General features: G+C 41.3%; 1 protein-coding gene across 2 annotated transcripts in view; it reads left to right on the top strand.

Annotated features, from left to right (window-relative positions):
• Positions 1-9753: 9753 nt before the first annotated feature.
• The window catches only part of OSBPL3 (oxysterol binding protein like 3), a 75876-nt gene continuing 62234 nt past the window's right edge, over positions 9754-23395 (top strand). For both annotated transcript variants that reach the window (XM_064167276.1, XM_064167277.1), the window contains exon 1: positions 9754-9790. The gene's annotated coding sequence lies outside the window, so the exon portion shown is untranslated. The remainder of the gene's footprint in view (positions 9791-23395) is intronic.

The following is a 23395-nucleotide window of genomic DNA, read 5'->3' on the forward strand; positions in this document are numbered from 1 at the left end:
ACTCAGTTGGATTCTGTCCATTCTTCTGATGTGATGTGTTGTGGGTTTTTTTTTCAGAATTAGTTTCAAGTGCTATAGATAGAAACTGCTTCTACTGTTTTTTGTTAATTGTGTCTACCTTTCAGTGTGTGCTTTTTAGCTACTAAGGCTACTGTCATTGTAGTATCTAGTTTTGTATTTGTGATGGGTTGGAGTGGATCTCTCCCCCAGTAACTTCTTACAAACCTGCCCCAGAGAGAAAGTAAATTCACTACAACTCAGAATTTGGGAAGTCAGAAGAATTAAATTTTATTATCATAGACTCAGCGAGGTTGCAAGAGTCCTCCAAGATCATCCAGTCCCACCTATCACCCAGCCCTAGCCAGTCAACGACCATAGCACTAAATGCCTCATCCAGTCTTTGCTTGAATACCTCCAGGAATGGTGACTCCACCACCTCCCTGGGCAGCCTATTCCAATGGCAAATCACTCTCATTTTTGTACATTTTAAGCTGAATGTAACAGTATAGACAGATTAAACTACTACAGAATATAGGAACCTTAGAGAAGTTGGGGATGGTCTCAAGCAACAGCAAAGCAGCAAAAGCAGCAGCCGAAACACTGGTGGGGGAAGATAGCAGCAAGCGCAGCAGAAGCAGCAAAAGAAGATAGAAGCTGTGCTTCCAGACATAAAGCTTTTGATGCTCCAATTAAATTATATTAACTTACCCATTGTTGCCACTTTATGGTCTATCCCTGGAACATACACCTCTCCACTCAGACTCCAGTATTCTTCCACTTCTGAGTTTCTCTCTTATTTTTTTTGTCTGAGCTAGAAATCTAGCGCAAATGGCCACAGTATTTCATCAGGTTTGTACCATAGGCCTAGGGGTGGGTTGATTTTTTTTTTTTTGGTTGGTTGGTTTGTGTTTATATATATATATTTAAATTATTATTATTAAACACACACCCCTGTCCTTTAAAGTACACTTAATGTTATCTGGTCATGCCTGTTTACCAGGGCGGACTATTTGTTTAACCCTTATTCTTATCTGTCTTGGGACTTTTAGTCCTTTATCAAACGATCAGAGTCCTTTTTGGCTACATCCTCATTTTCCTTTGCTACTGCTCTGGGGTTAGATATGAAGATTGTGTGGGTGGCTAGCAACTTCCACTTATCACTTTTCATCTGTATATCCTTTCTTGAGTGTGTCACCTTGTCCTAGAGGGTCATGAATGAGTCCATCAGCAAGGGAGTCCTGCTGAGTGACTGAATGTTCCAGTGTTTCACCTATCTTTCTCTGTCCTTGTTATTTTAATGGCTCTCTATTAAATCTGTAGACATAAAGTTGAATCAATTGTTTGAAGTCCTGCCATTATAAACAGTTTTTAAATTTACTGCCACCTTGCCCCATTCTGTTCTCTAACTGTAACTTAAGTAACCTCCAACACCCAGAAGAAATATATCTTCAAATCAGCAGGGAAACACATAAAGTGCAAAGGGAAAGGGGAAGGGCTGGCATATGAATCATTTGATAATGCTGCAAAAGCATTCACTTTAAATGTTCCTTTTTATGTATATGTATCTAAACATAAATTTCACATAGTATTTTAGTGACTATTTAAGTATTTTCAGTTATATATATATTTTTTTTCTTTTCCCATGAAGTCACAGATACAGTAGATGCTAGTGCCAGATTTTTTTCCAGCAGATATTGCTGCCACTGAGGCAGTTCTGCAGTTCACCAGATGTATAGAAAAAGCATCTGATGAATAAACACATTCAAGATTTTGTAGCCATCACAACTGGCCACATCTCATTTGATTTTTTTTTTTTCCCTTCCGACAAGATAAATTCTGTGAGTAAATTTACTGTGAACATGTTGCAGCCTCTGCAAAATGATATGTACTTGCTCTGGTGGATCCTGGAGGATATTTACTCTGGATCTGGTGGATATTGTTCATTTAACTTTATTACTTTTTAATTAAAATACTTTCATGAACATTTTGTGACTGTTTAGGCCTCAGTTGTCCGGACCTGAGGCTGATGATATTTTCATTCTGTGTGTGTGCTTCTGGGTATACGTGTGACACTAAGAGGAAAAGAAGAGGTTCTGCTTACATAGATGTTCTAATTTTGGAGATGAGAGTAAAGGCTCTCCAGTATCACTGGTGACAAGGAAACAAATCAAGTTTTTCTTGGTATCTCTCTCTTTCTTGCAAATCTCCATATCCCAGTTTAGTGGACAGTCACTTAATGCTATGCTAGCTGAGTGCTTGATCTGCAAGATTGATACCACAGTTGCCTTCATTGATCTCAATTCTTCTCCCACCATTGTGTGATGTTTTTTCTGCTAGTTTCTTAAAAGGCAGCATGTGGTATGTCTCTCCTCACTCCACATTTAAAATGTGGGCAAAGCAAGAGAGGTTTTTTTGGTGCTCAAGGTTTGTGCAGCCACACATGGCAGGCAGCCCTGTCCTGCCTCTACCTGATTGTTGCTGCCTGAGTAGAACATCTCAGAATCACAGAGTTAACCAGGTTGAAAAAGACCTTCAAGATCATAGAGTCCAACCTAGAAATCTCAACTTGGAAGAACCCTGTGGAGCTTTAGGTCACTCATCTGATTTACAACAGTTAACACACAGCATTGAGAGTATTTTTATCTATTGTAGATGCAGGATGTTTATAAAACAAACATACATACACAAACAAACTGCTGCACTAAAGAGGATGCTGTGATTGGCAGAGTTTTAGGATACACCTTCTGTGAGAGTGACAGACTTAGTATATGGAGTGTGTTACTCCAGGAGAAAAACTTGATGCAGTGAGCAGCATGATTTTGTGCTTTATCAGAAGTGCGTAGATGAAGATTGCCTAAGCCTGCACTTGACAGTAAGGAGGCTTTTCCCTGCTGGCAGCACCAGGATGTTCTGGTGCAGAACAGTACATGTGAGGAGGCTTGCCCTAAAGTCTCTTAAGCAATGGGTAGATAAGGTTCCTTTAACCTATTTTATCCATCCTTCGCTGCGCTTCAGAGATGGTAGGCCAGAGGACAGGAGCACCTGTGGCATGCTACCTTTGGCCTTGTTCAGTGTGGGTAGGCACTGCCTGGCAGAACTCCAGCTGCCACTCCTAGAGTGCATGCACAGCTCTAACACAGCCCATCTATTTGGCGGTAATGAGGCACTTGCTATGCTCTACTGAATACTTTCTTTTCTCTAAGTAGTGTTATTTTTCTTTTCCCCCACTCACCAAAGACAGGGATAAAAAAGACCTTAAAAATCAAGTTCACCTCTGTAAAAAAAACATATGGATGAAACCAAAAAGAAAATGGGTAGAGGGCACAAGTCAGGTGACAGCCTTTTTTTGTTTTGCTTTTAAATTCCTGGTGTGGTTTAGATTTCCACCCCACCAAAACTGGAAATTTACCCTCTGGAGTAAATTTACCACGCTTAGTATTTTAGGAGTCAAATGAAATTATATTTACAAAAGTAGACTAAATATGAAAGTATAAAATGGCAATAAACATGTACAAGGTGTATTCACATATACTTACAGTGCAGCAACAGCTCAAAACCCTCTTGTGCAATATTTCATCACTCTCTTTCCCCCCACTGGGCACGTGGAGGTCCAGAGGCTGTATTACAGCCAGATGCTGTCTCTACTTCCCACACCTCCCTGTACCTTTTGCAAACCCAAGCAAGATCAGCATGCAAGGTCACAGAGCAGGGAGGCCAGCAGCAAAGCAGGAGGCAACCAGCCAGAGAGAAAGCAAGCCTGAACTGCAGAATATAAGATATTCAGCAGCCCAATTGAATTAGATAAACTTTTCTTGCATTATTGTGTGTCCAATCCCTAAACCAGCTTATGCTTTGGACTGGAATTCTCTTGGAAGAAGTATTCTTATTTACAATTAAGATACTAGGCTAGGCCAGTAGCCCTAAATGGTACTGAATTATATAATGACCTCTAAAATGATGGTGAAACAGAAATGCTGAATCTGTAGGACATGTTTCTACCGATCAGCCACATTTTGTGCCTGAAACCCTTTATCAGCTCTAAGAGAAACAAGCCTGCTGAATAGAACTCTTTGTTTAAATTTAATAAAATCCTTGTTGGCTGTGAGAAAGCAGAAGAGGGAATTAATTTTCTGCCATTGTTGGGGTGCTGCAGTCTCTGCCGACACAGCGGATTTTGGGTGCCCTCTCGTGTCGTACCAATACAGTGGATGTAGGGAAAGGTCAGGCTGCATGTGTGTGCAGGAGACTTGCTCTTCCTCTTCGCTGTGGTGTCTGGCTAGGTGGCACAGGGAGAGCCATGTGGATACCAAGGCACCTTACTGGTAAGTGTAACATCCTGACTGGAAACGTGGGGTAAGTTTTGGTCCAAGTTTGCTATAAAGCAAGGCTGAGGAAGCTGGGGTTGTTTACCCTGGAGAAGAGGAAACTCAGGGGAGACCTTCTTGCTTTCCACAACTACCTGAAGGGAGATTGTAGCCAGGTGGGGATTGGGCTGTAATTCCAGGCAACCAGTAACAGAACAAGAATATACAGCCTCAAGTGCACCAGTGCAGGTTTAGGCTAGACATTAGGAAGAAGCTCTTCACAGCAAGAGTGTGTGGCGTTGGAATGGACTGCCCGGGGAGGTGGTGGAGTCATTGTTCATGGTGGTGTTTAAAATAACCATTTAAAAATGGATGAGGCACTTAGTGCCATGGTTTAGTTAATTAGAAGGTGTTAGGTGATAGATTGGACTTGATAATCTCAAAGGTGTTTTCCAACCTGGTTAATTCTGCAATTCTGTGAAATAGCTTAGTTTGGAGAAGTGCAGGTATGTGTGCTTGCAACACCTACTGCAGCTGGAACCAAAGTGATGAAATGATAAAGCTATTGGTCTTTTGAAAACAGTAGCTCTGAATGGGTGTTGGGACACTAACCATCATCTTAGTGGTTTGGTTTTTGCTTCTCTGTGGTATCACACAGCTCTATACCTTTGTGCTTTTTCTGATGGGAAGGTTTTTCTCTTCTCGACAGACAGAAAAGCTGAGGGGGGAGCTATTAAATTCTGAGAGCTATATCTAGCTCAGAGCAATTAAAGCTAGCACTGTATGATGACATTTGAATCTAGCTGATCCATCGTGCAAACTATAAGGTTTTAGTGTTTGCTTTCAGGCAGGCTTTGCATTACTGTTAGCTTTTTCTTGTGCTCATTAAACTGAATTCCAGGTGGTCTATCTGTTGCAGGTTGTTTTGGACAAGTCACTTGCTGTTGCCACTGCGCCCTGTCAACTTTGGTTTCTAGTTTCAGTGTAAACAAGCATAACACTGTATTGCTTCCAGAAGTGGTACTTTTTCTCTGCCCTCCTGTCTGCAGCTGTCTGATTTGCCCTTTTTTACCTCCTATATGCTGGCAGCACGTTCACAAAGTAAACTGTTTCAGCAAGCACTGTGGCTAAAAATCTGGCTTTCTTCCAGGTTGGCTATTAACTGGATCCATTTCCCGCTCTCATTCTATTCTGTAGTCATGTTGTTACAGGTTTTAGTGGGAGCTATTATTTATTTAGAAATAAATGGCTAACTTTGAGAAGAGAGAGTTTGGCTTGTTTCCTCCCCAGCTCACCTTGATAGAGATTCACACCGGATTACACTCTACTGCCAGATTAGGCTTTTGTTACAGTCCTTGTAGGCATTTAGAGAAATAGACAGAAATATGCAGCTGCTCTGAGTCTAGTACAGTACGAAGCAGCTGAAGGAATTGGTGTAGAATTGTTAGCAGGTCAGTTATTGCATGTTCCTTTTTTTTTCCCTTGGGTAACAAATAATTAATTTTCCAGTTCTGCATTAAATGAACATCTCTCTATGATGCTTACATGAGCTACAGTCTCCCACTGTGAGAGATGTTTACTGCTTGACTTTTCCAGTATATCAGGTTCTAGATTTTTTTGTAATGCTTCTTTGTGAATAAGCCTGTATGAGTGTGATGATTTTTTTAGTAATGATTTTTAAAATGTTTATAAATCAATCAGTTAGGCTGGTCTGGATTTCCCAGGAATGTTTAGAAAGAGTATACATGTAGTGCAGCATATTCAGAAACAGAGTATCCTGTGGGTGCATCCCTCTGCTCATTGATCAGCTCCCTGCAGCACAGTGGTTTGGGGAGGGTTTGGCCCTTTTATTGGACTAGCAAGTTTTGCGGATGTGATGGTTTGGGTGTTCCCCACCCCCCCCACACACACTTTGGAAATCACCCAGACTAGACTTAGCTGGCTCTGGAAATTGAATGAAGCTTATTATTTACAGCTTAGCACAACAAACAAGCAGATATTTACAGTATATGCAGTTATAGACAGAAGTATACAAGGTAAAAGGTAATACAGAAACACAACAGCCCTCCCAGAAACCTGAGTCTCCAGCAGGGGCTCCCAACTGCCCTTCCACCTTCCCCCTGCCCCTCTCAACCTTACCCCAGTCCCAAGGAAGAACAGAGGTTCGGCCAGGGGGCTAGGAAGCCAAGTGGATTAATCAGAAAAAAAACAGAGGGTGAAGTTAGAGAGAGAGATGCAGCTCAGAGCTCCCCAGCAGGAGAAGTTGTTCCTTATCTCTGTTTTGATTCTTCTTCTTGTATCTCTCAGTAAGCCTATTAGTCAAGTAGACATCACCATTGTTTTCCTTTCACAGCCTATAATCTAGTTCTTCTCACCAGAACATTCTAGCTAGCTTCAAACTAGCACAAGGGACAGTTTCATTCTTGGCATTAGGAAGGCTTGCTGTGCATGCCAAAATGGGGAAAGATGTAGAAGAGCAAAGGCATCAGTTGGTTTTATGAGATTGCTAAGTGGTTAGTATAAGCCCTAACTCCCTGATGGGCATCCCAGATGCTTTAGAAACATCATTCAGAGTGAAGGCCACTGCATTTAGTTTGTCCTGGTGCTGTGGATTTCAGTTGTGAAGATCATGTCAAACTCTTACACAGGAGGCTGCATAATATGGTAAAAAAATCTAGATAATTTTTGGGGTAACTCTTAGCTAAATAAAGGCTTTGAGATTTGAAATAGAGGGAAGCTGGAGATGGGTAGGTTCAGGCTAGATGTGAGGAGGAAGTTGTTCAGCATGAGAGTGGTGAGAGGCTGGAATGGGTTGCCCAGGGAGGTGGTTGAGGCCCCATGCCTGGAGGTGTTTAAGGCCAGGCTGATCTAGGGTAGGGTGGCAAGGGGTTGGAACTAGATGATCCTTGTGGCCCCTTCCAACCCTGACTGATTCTATGAATAGCAATGCAGCTTTCCTATCCCTCAGCCTCTGGAGTTGCTGCAGTGTTTTGCTGTTTCAGGACAGAGATTATTTTTCTAGGCTGTTGCATGTTTTGGAAGCTAGCACAGAACTGCTGATGGCCTAGGGAAGGAGAATGCTTATGTTGTGTTTCCTTGTACCTGTTACTTTCCTTTGGGGCTCCTCTAGCTTCCCTGCTATTTCAGTGTGATAAATAACATACTCCTGATAACTAATACAACTGAACCTATATAAGTTTATTTGTTGTCCTATGTCTCTTACACTTTTCATGCAAATAACACAAAGAATTAAAATCACTATTTTTCAGAGATAGGTTTTTGTGAGCGTTTTCTTTTTATTTGTTTTTGTTTTTCAAAGGCTTATCAGAGGGTGTTTCTGTTGTCTTTTAACCATGAGGTTTTTAGTATACGATTGGAAGTTTTACGTGTGGAACAGCTTCATTTTTGAGTTGCTGGGAAAAATGCCAGACATAGATTTGGGAAAGTCTGAATAATAAAATTGTAAGGCTGGTTCATAAGTCAAATATGTTCTTATTCCAGCTGTCTGCCCACTGCATGCTCACACAAGCTAAAAATGTCAATAGACTCTAACAGTAACTCCTAAAAGGCAGCACATTTGAAAGAACCTCAGTTTAATCTAAAATATCTAAGTTAACACACAAAGTATTCTTTCTTACTCCAGTTTTAAAAGCTTTGCCCCTTAGTACTTCTATTATTAAAAACACAGGAGTCTATACATTAAAAACAGCTAATTCTAAAATTAAACCACAGATGTTTCGTCTCCAGGCAAGCTGGGAGGGGGGTGGCATTTTCGGGAATGTAACAAATAGAAGATGCAAGGAATTGAATGTAAACATGAAATTAGGAGTTATTAAATGTAGACAGCTGAAGAGAGAAGGGAAAACTATTGCTCTAAACTCAGTGAGTTGAAAACTCACTTGGAAAATATGTTAACATTTTAAAGAATAATACTAAATATGGGCAGTAATGGCAGTAATTCAAGAACAGTAGAATTTAGTTCCATTACTGGAATCATACAATCATAGAGTCAACCAGATTGGAAGAAACCTCCAAGTCCAACCTATCGCCCAGCCCTAGCCAGTCAACCAGACCATGGCACTAAGTGCCTCAGCCAGGCTTTGCTTGAACACCTCCAGCCACAGTGACTCCACCACCTCCCTGGGCAGCTCATTCCAATACCAATCACCCTCTCTGGCAACAACTTCCTCGTTACCTCCAGCCTAGACCTCCCCTGGCACAACTTGAGACTATGTCCCCTTGTTCTGCTGCTGGTTGCTTGGGAGAAGAGACCAACCCCCACTTTGCTACAGCCTCCCTTCAGGTAGTTGTAGACAGTAGTGAGGTGTCTATTGACAGCATATAGAAATAGTGACTAGGGAAAAAAGATAAATTATAACAATCATTTTGAATCTAGAATACAAATAATATACTCTAATTTTAATTCTGTTTCTCATATTGGTCTTGACGAAAGATCAGGAAAGCCTCCAAGCAGGAGAGGAACCTTAATTATGTGCTATTTTTTATAAACAGCAAATTGTATGTGGTACTCAGGCACTGATTCATCTGGTGTTGATTATAGACTTTTGGAAAGAGTATCATCAATCTGATCTGGGAACTGACTTGGTGCAACAGAAATTCAAATCTAATAATTGGAACGAAGCACCATACAGTCTGCAAATACAGAGGCTGAAATTGAGCACATCAAACTTTGTCATAAGCTGTTTCTGTTTGGCAGTGTTCATCCTGTACAGAGAAGTCCTGCAGGCAAATAAAACTGTAAAACTGGGTTATCTTCAGAAAAAAAAATGCATTTGACTAAATGTTGAAACTGCATGTTGCTTGCTTCAAAGCAACAGTTGAAAACTGATCTGAGTTTATCAAAGTGTAGCACTTCTGGCATCACTTTCCACACAGGATTCTTCTTTGTCAGTGTTGTGTTGGGTTGATTGTTTGGGGATGTGGGGCTTTTTTTGTGCTGACAAGATGTTTAAATGGGTTCCCTGCATCCTCAGTAGATTTATGTGCTTGTGCAGACTTCTGGATCCTTGAGGCAAGAAAGATTTCTGTTACAAAATGCATTGCTCTGTTAGTCTTCCAGTAGACTGAAATCTAGTTCTTTAGTTACATAAGAGAATGCTGCAAAGCTGGAATTCTAATACATATCTTTCAGGAGAGGAATATGTAGCTGTAGATGCTGTATTTTAGGAGAATACTGTGGTGTGTGGGGAAGGGTAACCTAGGGAAAATGAGGTAGAATTTTTTCCAGGTGTTCATACTTTGTACTCATTACCTCCCTCATAATTCCCAGGTACAAATGGAGAAGGCAACAGGGAGTTTTATTTCTCACCTGGTATGTATATTCTTCTGCTTGCTTCTCAGATCCAACGGCAGACCCATGTGAATTTGCACATCTTGCCTGATGGAATTGCTCAAGCTTTTACTGCTGTGAAAGAGGAGAAGATTTGTGTTCTTCATAGTTGGCATTGAGAGCCAACCCACTTACTGTAAGTCTTCATTGTGTGATGGATATGATGCCCTCCCTATGGGAGGAAAGCTAGGAGTTGATATGGAGCTTGAATCTGCCTGAAGTGGATGTGATGAAAGAAGCTGCATAAGAAGCAGCTTGCTGCAAAGAATCGCTCCATCAATGCACAGTGGGAGAGGACTGTAGGTATGGCTGGTGTAAAAGCACCTCTGCAGCCTGCTTTTGGGATGATCCATTGTGCTTAATTGTATGTCTAGAGGAATTGAAGGGGGGTTCAAGGAAATGGAATAGGTAGACCTGAAATTCTAGTAGTGTTAACTTTTATATTCTGCTGAAATGAGGGTACTTGTTCAAAAGTACCTCAAAGCTGTGTTACTTTGGAGGGAACTGGAAAAATAATACCATTTGCTGGGTTGGACTGTGTTGGGTTTTTTCCCACTGGTCACCTACCAACTCAGGAAGGGACCTTCTCACCCACTGTGCCACTGAATACTTTGTGCTTTGTGTTTTGTTCTCAAATGCTCTCCGTAAACCACAGCCAAAGATAAGATCATGTTTTCAGTCGTGGCACTTGTGTTGTCTGTCTTCTCTGATAGCATGTGTACGTACTCAGAATGCATGCTGAGTACTTAAAGTGATGTTTCTCTTTTGGGATAGGGACATTGACAATGCTCTCCAGCTTTCTGGCTAACTGCTTGTGCTTCATTTTAATTTTTGTTTAATATTTCCTTGGACTTCTGAACCTGTAGGCATTAAATTAGTATTATAGGGCTACATGGGGCAGGTAGGATATTGTAGGACTTAGGTGCATGCAATGTGCATGTTTGCAGGTGTGGAAGTCTGGGTGTTCTGAACTGTGCAGTTCTTACAGTCTTGTTATTTGTGTATAAACTAAATGTTTTGAAGTTAATGCTAACAGGCTTATGTGGATCTTGTACTTGTCAATCAGAATACAGCACTGCTGTTATGCAGTCCTCTCCCATCATACCTGCATCTGGTTTTGTGTAGGTTTATTTGCTGATTTAAGTCTAGTGAATTCCTTTAAGCTAAATCTCTCCTTGTTTCTACTGGGAGCATGTAAAAGCTATGGATAGTTATAAATTGTCCAGCAGGCACAAGGGTTGAATCTTTGCCAAGTGTGGCTGCTCTAAAGCACATTCATATCCATGTATGTTTTCAGCATCTACAAGTGAGAAGCTAAAAAGGAGTCAGAGGAAAAAAGTACAGAGTGGAGAATGATTTTACCTGGTTTATTTTTGTCAGTGAGTACTGCCGTACTGCTACAAGGGGCCCTTTCTGAGAAGTGCCGAGTTGCTGTGGGATGCTTTTACCTGTGCATATAGCAGAATTTGTCCAATACTGTTACAAAATAGCTGATTATGCTGGGAAGCTTTATGTTTAAGTAGCAAAGCAGTGTTTCACAACTGTGTGGTGACTTGCAAAAAGTTTCTGTGTCCTTGGCAAAAATGAGCATAGATCTGCCCCACCCCAGTCTGTAGCTTTTGTGGTTATTTTAACAGAAGGGGTTCCTGTGGAATGGGTATGTTCATGACTTTCACAGGGAGTCATGCAGGAAACCTGTGAAAAAAATCAAGGCCAGACCAGACTTTACTTATCCTAACATTTCTAGCGCAAGAAAATTCTCCATTGAAAACATTTTGATAGATGCTAAGGAGAAGGGTGTTAGACCTACGAGGGACAAAAAAAAACAACAGATTTTGAACAGTGACAAACCAGACATTTTTCATTACTCCTCCAATAATTGTAGCAGAAGGCTGCAAGAAGAACTGGTATTTATCTTAACAATATTTTTGTTGTCATACTGATGTAGTACCACCCTGTTCTTGGAATGAATTAATAATTTCTTGAGCTTATTAAATCTCACATTAACATGTGGTGTAACTTCACTGAATATCTCCATGCACTTGAAAAAGGAAATACTTTTTATTTGCTGCTCAGAGTGAATTCAACCTAAAGTGAAGTTACCTTAAGTTCACTTTACAAAGCTGAATCTGTGGCTGTTACAGAAGCAGTTTGTGTTGCTGAATCTTTAGAGAATTTACTCTTGCTTCCAAGAAGGACTGCAAAAGCACCCTGACCCTTTATGTGTGGTTTTAATGCCAGCTTTTGGGCAGCAGCTCTGCTTCCAAAGGCTGGAACTGTGTTAAAAAATGCTTTAGCAAACAATGACATGCCACTCCCTACCTACTGATTGTTTTTGTCATCACTGGACAAAATTGTGTTAAGTGGTCACTCTCAGATAAGGTAATTTATAGTTCAACATGCAATACCTTCTAGCATCTGGTCACAGCCTTTAAGGAAAAACATTTGGTTCAGAAGTGAGAAAAGCATTCATCATTTATCTCAGTATTTGGGACTCTGAGGGAGAAGGGCTGCAAAGTTAGGAACTGCAAAGTTCAGTGGATTTTGATTTGTCATGAGGGTAGTATAAGTATGCCAGTTTTCTATGCCTGTAGATGGCTTTCATAGCTGGTGAACCCTTGACTAAATTTAGCATGTAACAAAATGGGGATGCAAAAATATAAATAGAGCAGATTGTGTTCTCTAGCCTCTGAAGAGGAAACATGCTACATAACAGAAAGCTACAAAAGTCTTACTAAATCCAGAAGAAAAACATTTTAGTTGGGTTTAATTTTTTTTTAATGTATATGTGGATAAACTATTTCTTATTAAAACCTGATGAACTATATGTGAATATTTGGTAGTAAGCTTAGCAAAAGTGCTTTCAAGGCAGCTGTATGTATTTGCTTAAATAATAATTTATATGGTATCACATTGTAGTGGTTTGGGTGTTCACCCCCTACTTTAGAAATCACCCAGACTAGACTCAGCCAGCTCTGGAAATATGGATGGAGCTTATATTTACAGCTGGCACAATGTACAAGCAGATATTTACAGTATATACAGTTATAGACAGATATATACAAGGTAAAAAGGTAATACAGAAACACAACAGCCCTCCCAGAAACCTGAGTCCCCAGGAGGGGCTCTCAACCACCCCTTCACCTTCCCACTACCCCTCTCAACCTTACCCCAGTCCCAAGGAAGAACAGAGGTTTGTCCAGGGGGCTTAGGAAGCAAAGTGGATTAGTCTACAATGGAGGGTGAGGTTAGAGAGATGCAGCTCAGCCAGCAGCCCCAGTGAGAGTGGTTATCTATGTTTTTATTTATTGTTCCTATACATCTCAGCAAGCCTATGAGTGAAGTAGACATCACCATTGCTTTCCTTTCCTTTCCCAGCCTGTAATCTAGTTCTTCTCACCAAAACATTCTAGCCTGCTTCAAACTAGCACACACATGTATCTGCTTCTTATTCTTAACTCACAGGTTTTATTATTTTTAGGGTGATGGCTAAGATGATATTCTGTGGTAAACTGCATTTGCATGGAAATTGGTTAAAATACCCCCAAAAAAAGTAATTTTAAAAATGAAATTATAAAATGTGCATCATAACTCATTTACTGATCCAGAAATGTACAATTGTACCACTGTACTGATTTGTTTTTTTTTATTTTTTTTGCTGGCTGTACTTCAAAGTGTAAAACCTGTTCCCTTGCACAGTTTGTTGGTGTTTTGTTAGCTTGTTAGGTAAGGAATTAATAGTGGTTTTGGTTCCCATTTGCTGTCCCCTTACTGAATGAGCAATATACAACACTTAAGAATAGGCAGCTGTGACTCCAAGTGGGTGATGAACAGGTTTTCTGAATTCCAGGGTCAGAGCCCCCTTAAAGCCTTCCATTGAGGTGAGGAGAAAGTTCTTCACTGAGAGAGTCATTGGACACTGGAATGGGCTGCCCGGGGAGGTGGTGGAGTCGCTGTCCCTGGAGCTGTTCAAGGCAGGATTGGACGTGGCACTTGGTGCCATGGTCTGGCCTTGAGCTCTGTGGTAAAGGGTTGGACTTGATGATCTGTGAGGTCTCTTCCAATCCTAATAATAATACTGTGATTTAAGCATATGTTTTTTTAATTTGCTGTTGCAATTCACATCACTTTTTGCAGCTTTTGTTGGGCAGTGTAATCATAATGTAAGTAGTAGAATTTCAAAGTTAAACATTTCAACAGGACTATTTTGTGCTGGCTTTTCAAAATGCCCCTGATGACCACAGCTTGACTTCATTTTTGAATGTTTTGTTGTTATCTGGAGTCATAGAATCATAGAATCAACCAGGTTGGAAGAGACCTCCAAGATCATCCAGTCCAACCTATCACCCAGCCCTAACCAATCAACTAGACCATGGCACTAAGTGCCTCATCCAGGCTTTTCTTGAAGACCCTCAGGGACGGTGCCTCCACCACCTCCCTGGGCAGCCCATTCCAATGGGAAATCACTCTCTCTGTGAAGAACTTCTTCCTAATATCCAGTCTATACCTACCTTGGCACAACTTGAGACTGTGTCCCCTTGTTCTATTGCTGGTTGCTTGGGAGAAGAGGCCACCCCCCACCTGGCTACAATGCCCCTTCAGGTAGTTGTAGACAGTAATAAGATCACCCCTGAGCCTCCTCTTCTCCAGGCAGTGATACAATCCATCTGTCCTCTGAGAGTCAAGACACAGCTCTTCTGTCTTCTTCTTTTCTGTTCTTTAATGGGAAAAACAGGTCATGAAATATGCAAATGTGCTAACAGCCACACTCCAAAAAAACCCAAAAAATCAAGAAAGCAACAAACAACAACCCAAACACACACACACAGAGTCAGAAAGTAATTTGCTTTCCTTAGTACATTGTACAAGGAACAGCTACCAAGGACTTTGAAATCAGCACTAGTTAAACTAATCAGAGATTATGATCTATGGTATTAGAATATGGAAAATACATCAATGAATACAGTGGCTCACTCTTTTAGTAAGCATAAAGGCGTGAAAGTAGAAGTGTTCTGTGGTAGGAAACACCCCTTAGTGAACTTGGAGAGTTTTTTGTGTGTGCTTTATCTTTGCTGTGTGACCAGCTGTGGAAGAGCACACCTCTGTGTTTGAAATACTGAAAGTTTTTTGGTTCTGTTTTCTTTTAAATTAATCCTTGACAGCATATATTTTGTTTTCATTTCACTCGTGTTTTTGGAGGATGTATTGAAGAAGAAAAGAGAGACCAGCAGTATGTGAGGGAGGACTGTGGCTGTCTTGTGAGAGAAGTGAAGTGTTTACTGCTTTAGTTAAGTCATCCTCTTGGCTTTGTGTGGTGTGAGTTGTTCTGCAGAAGTGGGCTGTATGGTTCAATTTTCCAGAGAAACACAGAGGTATCAAGTTTGGAAACAAGGTTTCTTTCCTGACTAACCCAAATCCTGCTGGGGGAGTGGTTGAAATGTGGAGAAGTTCACTTGACTGTTTCCAAAGTCACTCAACAACCAAAATGTTAATGTTTTTGAAATGCAGGATTACTCTTCCCTCAGACCATGACTCATACTTTCACTGACTCTAGAAAGCAATTTGTTTTCCCTGGCCAAAATGTAGTTGATGCTTCACCTGAAGTTTTTGCACATGGTTGTGAGTTTGTGGTTTCATCTGTCCCCATCCCCTCCCTCTAGTGTCATACAGTTATCAAGGAAATCTAAAAGAAACCACCAGGCTGTTAAGGGCATGATTCAGCATCTCCCTCTGCAAGTCGTGAGATCTCAATGTACCCTACTTTTGCAAACCCCATGTGCAAGAATACTGGTGGCCATGGTGCAGGGGCTGCGGTGGTGGATGTGCTTTGTACTTCTCTGTAGCTGTCTTTGGCACTGGCTAATACCATATGCTGTGGAGGAAAATGCTTCAGTCCTTATCATGAATATTCATGAAACATTTTGCCCTTTTGTCAGACCCTTCCTATAATCTTCATCAGGGTGACTTAATGATCTGGTGTGAGAAGACCATATTTGAATTGTTTTTAAAGTTTATAGAAATCATCACGCATCTTGTTTTAATATACCTTAATGGTATGCAGAAGGCTGAATAAATTCATATTCTAGGGATTGCCTTTGGATATATTTGGCAAAAATAAGTCTGCTTTCAAAGGTGATGTGTATCACTTCTACCAGAAACTATCCAAAAACTTAGGGCCATGGTCTAGTTGACTGGCTAGGGCTGGGGGATAGGTTGGACTGGGTGATCTTGGAGGTCTCTTCCAACCTGGTTGATTCTCTGATTGCCATGACCTAATGCATCAACTTGAAAATTAATGTTCATTTAATTTAAATCAAGTGAATCCCCAAACACCAAGCTAAAGAAAGTAACTGCAAGGAACTGTAACAGCTGAAGTAAATTGAAATAAAAAGAAGGGGGGAAATGTAAACACCTCCCCTCCATTGAAGTAGGTTCACACTGCAACATTAAAGCTTACCTGACAAAATTGAGATGTCTTATTCAGGACACTTGCAGTGAGAAACTTCAGTTTTCATTTGAGACTCTTTTCTTCCCACTCCCAGAAATGCTTGCGAGCTCTCACTGATTTTTTTTTTTTTTTGGCTGTGTATTTAGCTGTATTTTCTCCCTGCAGTTGTATTTCAGATGGAAGATGTTTGACCAATATCACAGAAGTATTTGGGAAAAGAATCAACTTCTAAATACTGAGCATCTTTCTTTTCAGACTGTCATTATGGCAAAGCAGTATCACTCAGGTTGTGCTTCAGTGAAACTGGATGTAGTGGTAGGGGAGTGGCACCACACAACAACAATCATCATCTCTGTGTGGTTCTGGCAAGTGCAGAGAGTAGCACAGCTGAAGGATGTAGAGGATAGAGGCTATAGGCTTTAGAGAAATATAAGGGACATTGTAGCCAGGTGGGGGGTGGCCTCTTCCCCCAGGCAACCAGCAATAGAACAAGGGGACACAGTCTCAAGTTGTGCCGGGGGAGGTGTAGGCTGGATGTTAGGAGGAATCTCTTCACAGAGAGAGTGATCTCCCATTGGAATGGGCTGCCCAGGGAAGTGGTGGAGGCACCATCCCTTGAGGTCTTCAAGAAAAGACTGGATGAGGCACTCGGTGCCATGGTCTGGTTGACTGGCTAGGGCTGGGTGCTAGGTTGGACTGGATGATCTTGGAGGTCTCTTCCAACCTGGTTGATTCTATGATAAGGAAAGAAATGAGTGATAATTTCTTACAGCTCTGTGCTTTGGCACTTAAATCAGATATTGGGATTTGTATAACATGTCTTTTAAAGCAGAAGTGGAAAGACATTTTTCAAACCATGAACAGATTTCAGGGTTTTGTAAAACATAAGCAGGCTAAATTCTAATTTCTAGACGTATTTAATTGTATTCCTGACAGTGTTGTCTTGCCTCTTGTTTTGAAAAAGCAAATTGAAATGTTTTTTTAGAACTTCCATTGAGACTGAAATGCAATTCAGTGTAAATGAACTCTCACAGTTTTCTTCTTTTCTTTGTCCTCGTGGAGTGGAGTATAATTACCTCTGCGAAGTTATGTTGGTCAAGCCACAGGATTAGTGTGCTTCTGTTTAGGCAGGCTTGAGTATTTTGGGATTTATCTTATTAGCATCTTCAGACTTGGTTTATTCATGACTAGCAGCACAAAATTTGAGGAATGTTTCTGAAGTGGGATCTTTGGCCCTGTGGGAAGATAAGTTGAAGACCCTTTAAATAGTGGCTTGCAAGGGATAAGGAGCCACTGTCTCTTGCCTGGATGTCTGAGTGTGTGTGGGTTGCTCCAGCTGTGCTGTTAGAGTTGTCACCTGTGGGAAGATAAATTCATATTTTCCAGTTACATAATTATGCATCCCATTTTATTTAACTTATAGCTCAGAAATCTGACTATATGCATCAATCTAGCATGTTGCATCCTTAAAATAGAAGCATTGTCATAGAAGGAAAACAAATGTGCACGTTCAAACTTAATTAGAAAAGGATCATAAGCTCTTGAACCAGGTGATAGCATTGCTGCAGATATGTATAGACAGCAGGGACGCTGTTTCCCACAGCATCTTCATAGCTAAATTGAAAAAAGTGGTGCTCCCCAAGGATCACTTCTGGGCCCAGTCCTGTTCAATGTCTTTACTGATGATCTGGATGAGGGGATTGAGTCCAGCATCAGTAAGTTTGCAGATGACACCAAGCTAGGAGCAAGTGTTGTTCTGTTGGAGGGTAGGAGAGCCCTGCAGAAGGACCTTGCCAGGCTGGATGGGTGGGCAGAGGCCAATGGGATAAGATTTTTAACAAGGCCAAGTGCAGGGTTCTGCACTTTGGCCACAATAACCCCAAGCTGCACTACAGGCTGAGGACAGAGTGTCCGGAGAGCAGCCAGGCAGAAAGGGACCTGGGGGTACTGGCAGATAGTACCTGAACATGAGCCAGCAGTGTGCCCAGGTGGCCAGGAAAGCCAATGGCATCCTGACCTGGATCAGGAACAGTGTGGGCAGCAGGACAAGGGAGGTTATTCTTCCCCTGTACTCAGCTCTGGTCAGGCCACATCTTGAGTGCTGTGTCCAGTCCTGGGCTCCTCAGTTTAAGAGAGATGTTGAGGTACTGGAATGTGCCCAGAGAAGGGCAAAAAAGCTGGTGAGGGGCCTGGAACACAAACCCCATGAGTAGAGGCTGAGTGAGCTGGGGGTGTTTAGCCTGGAGAAGAGGAGGCTCAGGGCAGACCTCATTGCTATCTACAGCTACCTGAAGGGAGGCTGTAGCAGAATGGGGGTTGGTCTCCTCTCCCAGACAACCAGCAACAGAATGAAGAGACAGTCTCAAGTTGTGTCAGGGAAGTATAGGCTGGATGTTAGGAGGAAGTTCTTGGCAGAGAGAGTGATTGGCATTGGAATGGGCTGCTCAGGGAGGTGGTGGAGTCGCCGTGCCTGGAGGTGTTCAAGAAAAGCCTGGATGAGGCACTTAGTGCCATGGTCTGGTTGATTGGATAGGGCTGGGTGCTAGGTTGGACTGGATGATCTTGGAGGTCTCTTCCAACCTGGTTGATTCTATGAGGAGGTGTGTTCTGGGTGATGGAGTAGTGAGGTGGATTGGGAACTGCTAAAAGGAAAGAAGTCAGATTTGTGGTCAGTGGAACAGAGTCTAGTGGGAGGCCTGTAACTAGTGCAGTTCATCAGGGGTTGGTACTGGGACCAGTATTATTCAGTGTATTCATTAATGGTGTGGAGTGCACTGTCAGCAAGTTTGCTGACGACACCAAGCTGGGTGGAGTGGCTGACACACCAGAGGGTTGTGCTGCTATTCAGTGAGACTAAGGCAGGCTGGAGAGCTGGGCAGGGAGAAATTTAAAGAGATTCAAGAGGAGCAAGTGTAGAGTGGTGCACTTGGGAAAAAACAATCCCATGGATCAGTATAGGTTGGGGACTGAACTGCTGGAGAGCAGTGAAAGGGGGAAAAGGACTTGGGAGGTCTAGTGGATGGAAGGCTGGCCATGAGCCAGCAGTGTGCTTTTGTGGCCAGGAGGCCCAGGGCCATTCTGGGGTGTATTAGAAGGGCTGTGGTTAGTAGGTTGAGGGAGGTTCTCCTTCCCCTCTACTCTGCCCTGGTGAGGCCTCATCTGGGGTATTGTGTCCAGTTCTGGGCCTCTCAGCTCAAGAAGGACAGGGAGCTGCTTGAGAGAGTCCAATGCAGGGCCACAAAAAATATTAAGGAAATGGAACATCTTCTTTATGAGGAGAGCCTGAGGGAGCTGGGGCTGTTTAGCTTGGAGAGGAGGAGACTAAGGGGTGATTTCATCAGTGTTTATAAATATGTAAGGGCTGAGCACCTTCAGCATCATACAGATGCTGAAGGAGTGTTTGGTAGAGAAGGCTGCAGTCCAAGCAGGCGGAATACAGACTGGCAAACTCAGAAAGCCCAAGTGATGCAGAGTAAAATGTTCAGATCTGTTGAGGTTATGCAGTGACTCAGAGCTTGGGGGCTCCTGTCTCAGCATCCGAATATGCTCTGTCATGGGTCCAGTGTAATCTAATGGGCAGTGACCTTTAGTTGTTCTTCAGCCTTGCAGCATCGGGAAATGTTTTACTGAGTATTAGTTAGTAAATTTTCTGTCATTACACTGAAGTCTCAAAACAATTATTTTATTTTCTTTTTTTCCTTTTTTCCCTATTTTTAATGGATAGCTTTATTTGAGCTCTTACAAAGTATCCTTAGCAAGGTCTTTACTTGTTGAGCTGATTTGAAACAGGAACATGTTATAAAGTTCAGGGTAAGGAATACTCTTTAGACAGAGTATTTTATTGCTGTTGCAGAAGAAGTATTTTTATTTCTGCTTGCATTTGTAAATCAGAGTACCCTGAAATTCTTGTAAATGACAGCATTGGTGATTTTTATTTATCTCTGTTACAAGTGGGGAACAAATCCTAATTTCATGTGTTGTAAGAAAGATCATCTGGAAGGCTGTCTAGTGTTTTCAGCTAAACTGGTAACTCAATTTGACCTGCTTGATTTCAAGTTGTTTGACTTGCTACCTGTGAATTACCCCATTTCTGTGCATGTGGGCATGAAAGGTGATTAAGTGGATGTTGTTGAAGTTATAGCTTGCTGCTTGCTCAGTTGAAAAAAAGTCAGGCCTGAAGCGTCCCTGGAATTGGGTCTGAATTAAAAAAGCCAGTTGTTGATTATGCAGGAAATGTTAATTGTTGTTCTGCTCTGTTGAGACATAACTAATGTGTGACTTAATTTAGATGCACTTACTGAGAATCATTACATTCACATGGGAAGAAACGCATTTGTCACGTTTACTTTTTTCATGCATAATGTCCAACTTGACAATTCCTGCACTTAGTGAGCTTAAACCTCTTAAATTTGCTGTATAAGGTGGTTAAAGCTGCTGATTTTAACTTCCAATATCCTATGTTTTTTTCCACATCCTTGTCAAGCTCTAGAAAACCATTCCAGACAGAGACTGGGGCCACAAGAAGTGTTAACTCTGAGCAGCTCATGGAGTCCCCAGGCCATATTAATACAAAGCTAGATCCCTCTATATAAGGCAGCAAACTCAGTCTGTTGCAGCATTTATTGGAATGTATTAATTACTTTAAAGCAGGTATGCTGGGGTTGTACTGGCAATCCACAAGAGCAAATGACACCATAGGGAGTAAAGGTAAATATATATCCTGGTTTTGGGAATGATACTGAAGTGATTTTAAGAGGCCAGTGATTGGTGGTAGGTCAGAACGTGCGTGCCTGGGGAGCCCTTGTTTATGTGACAGCAAAATGTGAATTGTGGAAAGCTTTTAATGCAGTTTTGAGTTAACCCAAAAAAGGATCTGCACTTCAGGGTCATGTTTTGGAAAGCATGAAGATGCAATCAGCTTTCAGTGAATGCTATTCTGAGCCTGGCAGAGATCTCCTATTTGTCTCACTTTCTTTATTCAGACACCTAATAAGGAGGAAAAAAATATTAGGAGAGAGTTCAGTATATTTTCTTCCAAGTAATTCAATAACTTTTTTTGCACTTGACACAGATATAGATTATTTGCCTTTTGATGTGTGGACATTCTAAGTGAACTGGCATGCAGCTCTAGTGCATTGTAATTCAAGTGACCAAAATGAGTAGGATGGGATAATACCACCAGGTAGTCAATAGAGTTGTACTGTATTTCTTGATTTTTGCCTTTTAAAAGTATGATACCTACTTGTGATGGTTTGAGTGTTACCCACCCCCCACACTTAAGAAAAACTCCCAGACTAGACTCATCTGGAAATTGAATGAAGCTTTATATTTACAGCTTAGACAATATACAAGCAAATGTTTACAATATATACAGCTATAGACAGAAATACACAAGTTAAAAGCATCACAGAAACACAACAGCCCTCCCTGAAATCAAAGTCCCCAGAAGAGGGGCTCCCAACCACCCTTCCAGCTCCTTTCCACACCTCTACCTTATCCCAGACTTTGCCTTACATGGAATGTGAGTTTGGAGGATCAGCCAGGGGGATTAGGAAGCAGAAGGATTAGTTAGACAGCAGGCTAGGGAGAAAAGTGCAGGCAGACAGAGACACACAGCAACTGTGTTATCTATATTTATGTTCTTGTTTTTATGCATCTCAGCAAGCCTATGAGTGAAGTAGCCATCACCATTATTTCCTTTTCACAGCCTATAATCTAATTCCTCTCACTAAAATATCCCAGCTAGGCTCAAACTAGCACACTACTCAGCATAAGTGATCTGTTCTGCAAATTATCACTCTTGGTGATGCAAACAATTCTGGAGTGTGATAGGAAATCCTTCTTGTTGTGTAACTGTATTTCATTTTATAGTTTGGTTACTAAGTTGGAGCAATGATCACCTTCACTGTTCGTCTTCCTAGCTAGGATTGTGGTATCACACTAGAGAACAATCCTTCAGTGTGTCACTCTGAAGCTATTCCTGTGTTTTCTTGACAGTAGCAACTGTTTTAAGAGTCTTCTAATTAGCATGAATTTTCTACTCTGGGAGATCATTAGAATGAGAGAAGTCAGGAAGCTGATCCTTCAGTCAAAATAGAAACTGTTTGTCCTTCGGAGTCTCTGCTGGCATGTGCAGAGTTGCAGAGTTTTGTTGGGCAATCAGATACCTGCAGTATCCACTTGTGTGGTTAGTGACATCTTTATGTTGCTAAACACAAAATGCTGCTCATAAATTCCACCCATAAATAATTTGTTATGTAGAAGCTCACCTCTTCTACTGCAGCAAAGCCTATAGGTCTTTCCAGAAGACTTTTTGCAGCAGTCTCTCCATTGCACACAGGGCGAAAATCTGCTCCAGCTGCCTTGCTCTTTTCCCCAGATGCTGATGAGCAGTCAGGCGAGTTGGCATGCTTGTGAAGGACAGTCTGAAACAGGAGCTGTGGGGCTGCTGGCTCTCATGGCCACCTTGCATGTTTGCTGCTAGGACAGACTGTTGTCTTGCTTTTTTTCCTTCTTTTTGACTACAGAAGACTGGAAAACTGCAAATCCTGATGATGTAACTCTCCAAACGTAATCCTTCCAACTGCCATCTGTCATTCCAAGATTTATTTTGAATGTGATATTCCCTGTAAATCCTTGTAATTTGGGAGTAACAAAACTAAAAGCTTTGAATATTTTGGATGTGTTTTCTGAGGTGCTCAAACCTGGTAGAATGTAATACTTAAGAGAAAAGCTGGGATGTATTTTATGTGGAAACTATGTTTTCTTAACAAATTGCCATTCACAATAACTTCTCCTCATTCTTCATCCAGCTTTCCACCTTCTGCATGCATTTAATCTTCTGACCTTTTCACAATTAAATGCATAAAACAAATTAATGAAGTTCAGTGATTCTTTCAACTGTCTGTAGTTCAGGTGTATTATTTTCCCTAGAAGAAACTGAGTTATGAAAATACTTTAATGTCTGCAGGCTTCAAGTTTGATCACAACTTCATGAAAAACTTTATAGTTTCCATTTTGAGCAGCCTTCAAAAAGAGAATTTTATATCAAAAGTGCAGTTTTAGGCCATAAGCTTTTAAAAGTATTTTCCTCCTTTCAGTGTTCTATATTTTACCATATGACAACTGTATTTGAATGAGTTTCTCAGAGCTTTTATCCTAAAAGTATCACTTACTGGCAAAACTGTGGAATGTGTCAATGAAAGAGGAATATTAATAAAAACTAAGGAGAAAACTAAAGTGTGCCAAGATGGTTCATGACTGCCATCTGTTAAAAAATTAGCTTTCAGTATT

The sequence above is a fragment of the Pogoniulus pusillus genome, chromosome 28, assembly GCF_015220805.1.
Source record: "Pogoniulus pusillus isolate bPogPus1 chromosome 28, bPogPus1.pri, whole genome shotgun sequence".
Classification (NCBI taxonomy): Eukaryota; Metazoa; Chordata; class Aves; order Piciformes; family Lybiidae; genus Pogoniulus; species Pogoniulus pusillus.